This window comes from Nannospalax galili, unplaced genomic scaffold (genome assembly GCF_000622305.1).
Source record: "Nannospalax galili isolate Female #2095 unplaced genomic scaffold, S.galili_v1.0 scaffold351, whole genome shotgun sequence".
NCBI lineage: Eukaryota > Metazoa > Chordata > Mammalia > Rodentia > Spalacidae > Nannospalax > Nannospalax galili.
In genome coordinates this window covers 2,996,576-3,008,780 of record NW_008330327.1, presented here as the reverse complement: position 1 = coordinate 3,008,780, position 12,205 = coordinate 2,996,576, and the positions used below count along the sequence as shown (strand labels likewise).

The 12,205-nt window shown below is 42.2% G+C and overlaps 1 long non-coding RNA gene across 1 annotated transcript in view; it reads left to right on the top strand.

The window, feature by feature from the left end:
• The first annotated feature begins 270 nt into the window (after window positions 1-270).
• Window positions 271-12,205, top strand: part of LOC115072377 — a 12,605-nt gene continuing 670 nt past the window's right edge. The window contains exons 1-2 of the long non-coding RNA XR_003851430.1: window positions 271-393; window positions 3,328-3,461. This is a non-coding gene — a long non-coding RNA (uncharacterized LOC115072377). The remainder of the gene's footprint in view (window positions 394-3,327; window positions 3,462-12,205) is intronic.

Genomic DNA, 12,205 nt, shown 5'->3' with positions numbered 1-12,205 from the left:
CAGCTGCCTCCTACTCCTACTTTGGCCAGGATGCAATGATCAGGTCACTCACCAGAGTTAGCAAGCAATTGCATAGCCAGTAATGAGGCCCTGCACTCTGTTGGCAAGCTTCATATTTGTTCTTTTAAAAAAATACTTTATTATTTTTATTTTGTGTGTGTGAGTGTATTGTCTGCATGTATGTAAGTCTACCTATGTCCATGCAATGCCCACAGAGGTCAGAAGAGGCCATTGGAGCCCCTGGAACTGGAGTTACAGATGGTTGTTAACTGCCATGTGGGTGCTAGAAATCAAACCCCGGTCCTCTGCCAGAACAGCCAGTGCTCTTAACTGCTGAGTCATCTCTCCAGCCCCATCAGTTCTTTCTAAATTTAGCTGGTCTTGAGAGAAAAAGTAAGTCATATTTTGTTTATTCCATTTTCACTTTCGTTGACATAAAGAACACAGAAATGACAGAAAAAAAAAAAAACACCCACTAGTCTCACCTTTATTGGAGAAAATAAATTTTGTACTCAAGTTAGAACTTTAACAATTGGAATTTATGACAGAATGTGCTTCCTGGCCCTGACCTCTGGCCTCTGTCAGGGACTCCTCATTCCCAGAGTATGATGATGTTTACTGCAGAAGTATGGGCTTTGCCCCTGGCCATGTTGACAAGCACTCTCAGGTCTAGCACCACAGGCCCTGATCATTCAAAATGAAGTGTGATCTCACAAACCGTGGGAAAAAAGAACAGGAAAAGCAAGCCTCTGCCAGGAGAATTGGATTTGTTTTTCTAAAATTACAACTAACCTATCAACTCTTACCCTGGCAGATGCCTCATGGTATAAACTTTTTCTCTCATATGATTACACTCTTGATTGAGTTGGCCAGGGTAATTAAAGAACAAAAGCAAAAGCAGGGGAAAGCCTCTGGGCAGGTGCTGAGAGCAGCGAGAGTAGAGGGTCAGGCCTGCTGGTCATCACATCAGTGACCTTTCACGATTCCCAGCTGGTCTTTCCAGTTCCCCTTCCTCCTCCTTCCCTAAGGGGCTTGAATGAGAAGAAAGGTGGACTTTGCACATTTGTGCGTTGGCATTGTGAGCCTGAGCTGCTCTTATGGGGAGAGCAATCAACCCAGAGCTCCCGTTTCATGAGTGAGTTCAAATGTGTGCTGAATTGACTACTTTTGAGGTCTGTTTGCCCTGGGGAGTATTGGTATGTCTGGGCTTGTGTTTAATGGGTGACTTTTGGGCTTCAGGGAGGCAGGGTGAGCCTTTTGTAATCTCCTGACTCATGAGTCATTTTCCTCATCTGGATGAGAGGTTAACCTCCTATACACTGAGTCTCAGATTAATGAATCAGGATGCCTCTCCTTACCCATCTCCTGCTCTGTGCTGTAAAATTGGGGGTGTGTAGAGGAATTCTTTCCTTAAAATCTCAGCCCAAGTCTGTAATCCTGGCAGGAATGAGAGTATTGGAAAGAGATGCCTGGGTGTCTTGTCTTTTGACTTATCAGACTATAGTCTCCAAGAAATTAGAATTTCCCCAGGAATTTCATGCTGAGTAAAGGAGGCTGAAGCCCGGGGGAGGGGGGCAGCCAGAGGAGGAACCTGAGAATTCACAGTTCTGACCACCTTGCAGGAGAGAATGGCACTGAGACAGTGATGGGTCAGTGATGGGCAGGACTACGCCTTGTCCACACTGCTTAGGTATACATACCTCTGGCCCTCTGCTTAAACTAAAGCTCACATCAGGATACCAGACATCGACTTGGGTGTGTATTGGGTGGCAGTGGGGAGTTTCCAGCATCTTGGTGATGTTCTTGGTAATGTGGCCGGCCACATTGAATAAACCCTTTCCTCCTTTTTCACTGGTCTCTTTAATTGGCTTATTGAGGACAGGTGGAGAGAGCCTGGCTCTTTAGGAATGCCTTAACTCTGATAACTAATCTTATTTGAAAAAGCAAACAAAATCTCCTCACAGTGAGCCCCTAATCTCACCTACACTGCTGAGCACAATGATAAGAACTTCACTGGGCCTACAGCTCACCCCTCTTTCTGTAACTTACAAATGATGTGGTTTTACAAACTGGGCAACTTCTGCAGTTAGGCAAGTAGTTTGCATTTACAGAGCAAAACCGAGTAGGCCTTTACTGTTTTGGTTTAGAAATGATTCAGGTATGTATTGGAACTTGGAAATTTTTGATAAGGGGAAAGTTTATGGGAAATTTGGGGTAACTATAGGCCTCTTGGTCATTATGATGGCTTTATATTGTGTCTCTATTTCTGGGGTAATTTCCACATGCTCAAAATACTTGAACTTCTGAATAACTATGGGTTTACCTGTATTTCTTGAACAATCAATGTGGACTTAGCACTTAGAATTGCACAAAGTAATTTGTATTTGCTTTCTTGTTTGTTTGTTTTTAATAATAGCTAACTAGGTAGCACAGACTGTCCTTGAATTTAAAATCCTCCTGCCTCTGCCTCCATAATGTAGGATTATAGGTGTGGGCCCCAAGTCTGGTTCTATTTGCATGGTTTTGTACCCATACTTAGCTAATGTTCTAGTGTCATTCTAAGAACTTTGTATATTTTAATTATTTTGTTCCTCATACTGTCTTTTATAAGTTTGATGTTTATAGATGAGGTACTTATAGGAAGCAGCCTTGGAGATGGTTCCCAGTGGTCACTCATCCTGGGCTTGACCCTGTGTAATCCTATTTATTTATTTTTGAGCTAGTCTCTCACTATGTAGCCTTGGCCTAGTACTCCATATGTAAACAAAGTTAACCTTGAACTCACAGGCATCTGCCTTCCTCTGTCTCCTGAGTGCTGGGATTAAAGGCATGTGCCTGCCTGGCAGCCCTTTCCGTTAGTTAGGACAAAAAGTCCTTCAAATGACTAGAGTAGCAATAAGATGTCATTTCTGAGGTGTTACAAAAGACTATGATTTCTTGTTCTTGGTCCTTGTTTCTCTTAGTCAGCTTGAGCTGCCGTAAAGAAGGTGGAAAAAATAAAAAGTTTCTCTCACACAGTTGTGTAGGACTGGGCAGCCCAAGGACAGGGCCTGCAGGTTCAAGGTCTAGTCTTCGTGCTCTGAGATAGGACTTGTGTTCTTTTGGGATTCTTATGAGGACATTAGCCTCTTCTATGAGTTCATCTACTCTTAATTATCCTAATGTGCTATCCCATTAGGGAGTAGAGTTTCAGTATGCTTTTGGGGCTGTGCAAAGCATTAAGTCTACGCTGCTCCCTGGGCCTTCTTTGTGGATGAGCTAGCTATCATCTTGTGTGAAACTATACAAAGCTCCATAAGGCGATAAACTGATATCTCTGACCACCAGGCACTGGGGACCCCTGCCAACGGGGAGTTTGGGAGTGGATTCGTAAGCCAAGCCTGACAGACCATTGATTGTCCTTATGAGACCCAGAGCCCAGTGCCCAGCTGAGCTGATCTTCAAAAAAAAAAAAGCCTAAGGTAACACTTGTTTACTGTTTTAAACCATCACTGTTTCCAGATAATTTGTTATCCAGAAGCATGTAACTAATACACCTGTCCAAAGTCACAAAAGTTGTATATAAAAATAAATGCAAAATGTAAAACTTTTATTTTTCCCCCTTAAGTGATTTTTATTATAGTATTACATAGGCATAAATCTAGGATTACAATTTGATGATTATTATTGTTTATAGCTGTAAAAACAGAAATGTTGAGTACCAGTAATACCAGAATTCTTTTTTTCAGAATTTTTATTTTTATTAAAATTTATGTTTTTTAAAATGGTAATTCAGTATTGTGGGAGACATGATAAAATACAATAGTTATTTAGTTTGGAAACAGCTTCAGTGTCTATCAACAGGAAAATGAGCTATGGAAAGCCATCCTGCAGAATCCTGTGCAATATAGAAAAGATTTCTAAAACTAATTGTTACATGAAGATAAAACTGCAGCCAAAAAGCCCCTGAATGATCCCAGTTATGTAAAAGTTACCAAACTACTATTTTTTAATCTGTTTGCTTAATAGGGCATAGAGAGTTCTGGAGAATGGCGAAGGATGGACCAGATTGTTTCTGGGGAGGGAGACTGAATGGACACGGAGGAGTTTTTACTTATTGTTTCTAAGGTTCTGGAAGTCTCTTACTTTTTGTACAGTGAGAATTTGTGTGTGTGTTTCTTGTGTTCTTATAAAAAGACATCCTTGCTTTCCTGGAGTCATTTAGTGTAGGATTTACTGAGCTGTGGGGGTTGATACCAAAATAAGTGCCACAAGTAAGATCAGTCGACCAGCCAGAAAAGTTGGGCCTTGCACTGTCTTAGAAAGAATTGGATTTCAGCCAGGTCTTTGGGTCTGGGAGGTGACTTGCTGAAACCGGTGTTGTTTTGTTTTGAAAGAGTTTAATTTATGTGTGTGTGTGTGTGTGTGTGTGTGTGTGCGTGTGTGCCTACAGAGGCCAGGAGGGCATTGGAACTCCTGGAACTGGAGTTATAGGTGATTGTGAAACACCTGACATGGATGCTGGGCACTGAACTGGGGTCCTCTGGAAGGACAGCAAGCACTCTTAACCACTCAGCCAAGTCTCCAGCCCCTGAAATCAGTGTTGTAACAAGACTCATTCAGGGCTGGTGAGACACCTCAGCAGGTTAAGTGCTTGCTGCACAAACCGGATGACTTGAGTTCAATTCCCAGAACCCACTTAAAGTTGGATGGAGAGAACCGAGTCTACTCAGTTGTCCTCTGACCTTGACATGTGTGTGTATATATAGGTATGTATACACATACATATATATGTATATGCAAAAAATCCAGTTTAGTTTCCAGCACCCACATGGCTGCTAACAACCACTCAACTCCAGTTCAGGTGATCTGACCCCCTATTCTGACCTCTGTGGGCATTACACATGCAGGTGTATTTACACGCAGCAAATATACATATAAAATAAAAATAATTTTTAAAACACCAGACTGTGTTCAGATCAGAACACTATTCTCTCCCTACTATATGATCTGCTTTTAAGTATTAAACCCAGATCCTTACTTGACTCATCTGTAGAATGGGGTACTAGCAAATGGAGTTCTTATAAGGGTTAAGTGTAATGTGCATTGATGTACAGTAAGCACTGTTTAAGATCATTAGTATTATGACCCCTTTAGTCAGTTAACTCCCTAAGGAGTCAAGCTAATGTTTGATTTTTATCCTTGGCTTTGCACTTGATCAGCTGACCAATGACCACAACAGTTCCACCCCCACCCCTGCCTGGGGCTGAGTTTGTGCTTCACCTAGCCCCAAGCTCCCCAGCTTGTCTGTTTCCTCTCTGCAAGGTTCCAAGTTCTACTCCCATATTGCCTTTTAAAAAAATATTTTATCTATTATTTTTATTTTCTTATGTGTATGAGCATATTGCCTGCATGTATGTGAGTGCACCCATGTCGTGCAATGCTGTGGAGGTCAGAAGAGGGCTTCAGATTCCCCTGGAACTGGAGTCTAGGATGGTTCATAGCTGCCACGTGGGTGCTGGGAATTGAATCCGGTCGTCTGCAAGAGCAGTCAGCGCTATTAACTGCTGGGCCATCTCTCCAGGCCCCCCCAGGCTGCCTTTGAATATTAAAAAAGTTATTTATCATTACTGCATATATACATATATTTTATTTATTTTATTTTTTATTTTATGTGTGAGTGTATTGCCTGCATGTATGTAAGTGCACCTGTGTCATGAAATGCCTACGGAGGTCAGAAGAGGGCGTTGAATCCCCTGTAACTAGAGTTACAGATGGTTATTAGCCACCATATGGGTGCTGGGAATCAAACCCTGTTCCTCTGCAAGAGCAGCCAGTGCTCTTAACTGCTGAGCCATCTGTCCAGCCCTCAAGATGTAAGCTGTTTTCATGGTCATCCCCTTTCTGTGTGGTGTGTGTGCACTTCCATGGAGCACATGCGTGTGTGTGCACGTGTAGATGGCAGAGGACATCAGTTGTCTTCTTCTATTGCTCCGTTAAACTTGAAGCTCACCATTTGGCTGAGCTAGGTAGCCAGTGAGCGCCCAAGATCCACCTGTTCTCACCCCTTCTCCCCTATTAGTGGCATTACAAATACCCACAGCTGTGCCTGGCTTTTTACATGAGTGCTGGGGATTCAAGCTCAGGTCCTCACATTTGCACAGGAAGTGCTCTTACCCACTGAGCCATCTCTCTAGCCCAGCCATTGCTCTTGAGGTAGAGTTGCATGTCAGCCACCTGTCCCAGGACTGCTCTTAGATTCCTATTCTTAGTCTGAGAGCCTGGAAAGTGTAGAAAGGCAGAGGCAGAGTCCCAGGCCCCACCTGCTTATGCCTAATTTAGGGGTCCCCAGAGATTTCATCCGTGTTGGCTGGGCCCAAAGCAGAATGTGGATCACTAAGAACCAGCAAAATTGAAATAACCTTGAGGTTTTAAATAGAATATCCCTTTCCTTTGGCATCAATTTCATTCTATTAAAAATCCAGTAACAAGCTGTCATTAAGTCTGAAAGGAGGGTGGTATTAAAAGGGAGACTGTTGCTCCATAATGGAAAGAAGGTGATTTTTCAAAGGTGGTCACCTTGGGTGTTCGTATTGGAGAAATTCAAAAAAGGTAGAGAATCCTGGACATGTACCCTTTCCCACAAAATTCCCTGGTCCCTACAGACATGCTGTTTTTCTTTTCTGTTTTCTTGGACTTGGTGAATGATCCAGTTATCGCCCTTATTTGCCTGCTGAGACTCAGGAGCCATCCTCTCTCCCTCCATTCCAGCTTAGTGCTGCTTCTGTGGCATCCTGCATATGTGGCGCTGCACACCATCCCCTCTGCTCCTGCCTTTACCAGGCTCTCCCTGCACAAGTCCCCTGTGCTCTGCTTCCCACCACCCTCACCAGCCTCTCCTCCAACTTTTTTTTTTTTTTTTTTTTTTTTTTTTTTTTTTTTTTGCCAGTTGCAGAACACAAACATAACCCTGGCAAATTAATAGGTAGATGTCATATGCTATGACTTGGATATAGTTGTTCCATATGAAACTGATTGAAGACTGATTGTCATTGTAGCATTGGTGGTGGGGCCTTCAGGAGGTGATTGAGGTTTTAAGAGGCATTGACATTATTCTTGGGGAGCTAGGACCAGTTACTTTGTAAAGGGAGTCTGCCCCATGTGTGTTTCTTCTTCCTCGAGCATCCACTGCCTTTCAGCTTAGACGTCCCAGCTTCCAGACCTCTGAGCTCAAACAAACCTTCAATCTTTATAAACCACCTAGTCTCTAGAGCAGTCACCCCTTAATATCTATGGGGAATTGATTCCAAGATGCTCCCCTACACCCGAATCCATGCTCAAGTCTTCATATAAACTTAAGCGGTATTTGTATATAACCTACTTCCATAACTTTAAGCCTTTAGATTACCTAAAATGCCTAAAATGCCCAGCACAGTGCAAATTACTACTGTTGTTCCAGTACCGTTGTTATTCTTTATTGCTTAGAGAATAATCAACAAAAAGTCTGTATATGTTCAGTACAGATGCTGCTTTTTTAATTTCAAGTATTTTTCATTCATGGTTAGTTGAATACACAGATTCAGAACCTTTGAACACGGAGGGCTGAGTGTATTGTTGTAGTGTCATGAAATGAATGCTGGAACCCTGAGTTATGAGACCCAAGCCATTTGTCGTATTGGGGCTTATTCACCAAGTGTAAAAACTAATGTTACCTTGTGTTAGGTTAGGTCTGCTATGTGTTCTTTTGTTTGCACAAAATGGAACTTGTTTCAGGCAGATTTGGGGATGTCTTGCCTGGAAAACTAGGCAAGGCAGTGCCAGCAGGCCTATGAACCAAGAATCAGGTGCTGGAGAGGTCCAGGAAGCAGGCAGCTTATGCTTTCCAGTTCTTCCTTGTGAATAATTTACTCATGTCTTTCCCTTTCTCTTTCTGGCTATTGCTGCTTCCCAGAACACAGATTTTGAATTATGGTTTTCTATTCTAGCTCCCTCTCCAGCAAGATAAAGCATCTTAGATCTCAGATTCGGGTCCAAGTCTCAGGAGAGAAAATCTACTTGGCCAGCATAGGCCAGATGACTATTCCCAGCAGTCAGCTAAGGCAGACAAGCTCCCAGAGCAGATATGGCTGCCAGTTGCTTATTTGTGGGTGAAAACAAATTCTAAGGAGAGAAATTTAGGGCTGGCCTGATGCTCCTAAAAATGTCTTATGTATTGTGAGGAATGACATGACCTCTGGCTCCTCACCACTGGGGAAATTGAGTGATGATTTGGGTTAGTACAAATAAATATTGAATGTTTGATTTTAGGGGGAGAGAATTTGTAATTTACTGATTATTATGGTAAAGTATTGATCTTGTCTTTAAAGTAATATGTGGCTTCGAGTGTAGCATGTTTATTCAAATGAATATAGAAAGGTTCGTCAAATGAATGAAGGCAGTAATGACTGCTCAGGGTACATTCTTTGTGAGTGGTGGGAGTTGAGGTTAGGTGGTTGTGTTAGTTACTTGTCTTGGTGCTGTGGCAAAATACCTAATAAAAGCAACTTATGGAAGGAAAGGTTTATTTTGACCTACAGTTCCAAGGGCTATGGTCTGTCATGGCAAATATGGCAGCAATTGCAGGAAGTGGCTGGACACAGTGCTTCCGTAGGAAGCAGAGAGCAACAAGGGCTTGTGTGCAGGTCTTTCTCCTTGTCATTCAGCCCTGGATGCCCCCTGGAATGATATCATCCACATTTAGGGTGGGTCTTCCCTCTTCCTCCTTTACATTCAGCCCTGGTCTCCCCTCCCCCGCAGTGGTACAGCCCACATTTAGGGTGAGTCTTCTCCATTTAACTTAATCTAGATAATCCCTCACTAAGAGATCCAAAGATTTATTTTCATGGCGATTCAAAAATCCCATCTATTTGACGATCAGTATTAACCAACACAGTGGTAAATATGAGAATTCAATCGGCAGGAAGTAATTAGATTTGATGCAGTAAGGGCAGGGAATTAAAGTGGAAACTGGGTGTTTACTGGGCTCATATAGCTTTGGGTCTGAGACTATCCTTTCCTGTAGCTTATGACTCTCAATGTCTTCATTTGGAATTTGATAGTAATAATACTGATGTGTAGTGATGTCTGCTGTCTTTGTGTGCATAGTATTGGCTCCCACTCTTGAAAAATGTCACTCAGTGTCACTTTGGGGAACCACTCTGTGATTTGGATAAGATTGACTTCATTGCTGGAGGTTAGACACGTGACCCAGGCCACCTAGACACTTCCATGTATTAGAACTGTTGCAGTTCATATACAAATCTATGGCACATATGATATGAATAGGGCCTCTTGCAGATAATGTTTTATGTAATGCCAAAACTGCCCAACCACCTAGACCCTGGCCAAATAGCGGAGTCTTACCTTGGGCCACAGATGAGGGAAGAGGTAAGTAGACCCAGCAGTCAGTGGTAGGCAATCATACCACACAAAAGGTCTGTCTCAGAGTAACATTAACACAGAGGGAAAAAGCTGAGAGAAAAGCAAGCCCGTGAGCCTTGGTCCAGCCATGCCTGAAACTATAGTTGCCTCTGGATTTAATCAAATAATGTCATCAAAAATTATTGAGAGGTGGCTCAGTGGTTAAGAGCACTGGTTGTTCTTTCAGAGAACCCAGGTTCAGTTACCAGCACCCACATGGCAACTAGCAATCATCTGTACCTCCAGTTCCAGAGGATCTGACACTGCCTTCTGGCCTCCATGAGCGTTACATGTGCGGTGTATTCACATACATGCAGGAAAAACACTCATACACATAAAATAAGAATAAATAAAATTTAAAATTGTTGAAAAAGATGGTTCTTCATGGCTTTCCCTTGCTTCTGTTCCTGTTGCTGAGTCAGACAAGAGCATAAAGCCCTGGCCGCTCTTGAGCCATTTCCCATAGTTAGGTTTATAGCACGCAGTTGTGAGGGATGAGGTGCTGTCTCCCCCCAGGACAAAAAGCAAACATATTGCTTGCTATGAAAGTAATGGCTTTCACAAACTCCACATGCCTTAGCAGTAATGAAGACCTACTGTGTGCAAGCACCCACCTGGGCCATTGTATGTCACCTTCAGGGTGGATGTCACCTTCAGGGTGGCCTGAAATGAAAGCTTGCTCATGGTCAGGCCGCTGCTTGTAGCATGACTCAGAAGGTCATTTATCTGTCTGTGTCTTCTGTCAACACCATTAAAATGATAACGGGCTCACTCACTAGCTTACGAGTAAGGTAGGTAAAATTCAGTATAAGTTTTTTATAACAGAAAAGTTCTAACACATTGTCTCCGTCATCCACTGAGATAGCGCATGCGAACACATCTACACTAGGTTCCGTGTGGTTGCATAATGCGTTGTTTTACTAAATAGCTGTATTGAGTACACTCATATTTAAAGTGTACTGTTTGATAAGTTTGACACAAGGTGATAAACTAATTTTACGTTTTCTTTTGTAAGTTTTAAAGAAAAATTTATTATGTATGACTGTTTTGTCTGCATGTATGTGAGCTCACTCATGCATGTAATGCCTGTGAAGGCCAGAAAAGGGTGTCAGATCCCCTGGAACTAGAGTTAAGGACAGGTGTTAGACACTATGTGGGTGCTAGGAACTGAACCCAGGTCCTCTGCAAGACCAGCCAGTGCTCTTAACTGCTGAACCATCTCTGCAGCACCTGATTTTACTTTTCTCACACTTATTTTTAAGCTTTAATCATCGGAGCATTCAAACAAGCACAGTAGTAGAGAAATCAGTAAGCTCCCGTGTGTGCACCGTCCCCGTGATACCATTCTGCCATTTTTCTTTCATCTCCCATTTTCCTGCATTTTTATTTTGTTGGAATATTTTAGAGCAAATTCCAGATGTGACATTGTTTTACATGTAAATACTTTAATAGGTAAAGACTAGTATGCCCAACAGAAGCATCATCATATCGCTCAAACCAATAATGACTCTAAAATATCGTCTAAAAGATAGTCTCTGATACTTGGTTTCCTCAGTTGACTATAGAAATGTCTTTTTATCAAGGCTGGGCGTGGTGGCACATGCCTTTAACCCTAGCACTTGGGAGGCAGAGGCAGGCAATTCCCTCTTCTGTCCTCCACTGGCAGAGGCAAGCAGATCTCTGAGTTCCAGGCTAGCCAGGGCAACACAGAGAGATTCTTGTCTCAAAAAAAAAAAAAAAAAACCAACAAAAGTCTTTTTTTCAAATCAAGACTCAAGCAGGGTCTGCAGATTGCATCTGATTAATATGTCCCTTAAAAATCTTTTAATCTAAAATTAAAGAAAAAAAAGAACAAGAACAACAAAATAATTTTTTTTTTTGGTCTTTTTGAGACAGGGTCTCCCTGTAGCCTCAGCTGTCCTGGAACTCACTATGTAGACCAGGCTGCCCTTGAACTCACAAAGATCTGCCTGCCTCTGCCTCCCAAGTGCTGGGATTAAAGGTGTGTACCACCACGCCCAACTCAAAATAATCTTTTAATCATATAAATGTTTCTCCCCTTTTAATTTGCTCTGTTTTCCCCCCTCTGGTACTGGGGGAAACCCAGGGCCTTGAATGTGCTAGCAAGCATTCTACTGCTAAGCTATATATATCCCCACCCTTTTAGTTACTTATTTGTTTTAGACAGGCTATTGTTGTGTAGCCCAGAGTGGCCTCAAACTTGTGATCCTCTTGTTTTAGGCTCCTTAATCCTGGGATTACAAATGTGCACCACCAAAACTAGCTTCCCTCACTATTTATTTGTTGAAGACACTGAGTTCTTTAGAGTTCCACAAATTCTTGATTAGATGAATTGTGTCTTTGGATGAAGACAATCCTTTATTTCCCATATTTCTACTAGCTTGGGAGTCAGATCTTGAACTATGCTGTTTACATGGCAATCACTAGCCATGTATGCCTGTTGAGCATTTTAAATATGGTCTATCTGAACTGAAATGTGCTATAGATAGAAAATACATAATGCTAAAAGGATATAGACTATTTTGTTACTAATTTAAATATTGATTATATGTTAAGTATTTTGAACATACTGTATTAGTCACTTTTCTGTTGCTGTGATAGAAACACTGACCCAAGCAATTTATAGAAGGAAGAATTTATTTGAGCTTACGGTTCCAGGGGAATTACAGTCCGTCTTGGTGGGAAGGCATGGTGGCAGAGGTGGCTGGAGAAGAGGAGCAGAAGCTAAGCTCTACATCTTCCAGCA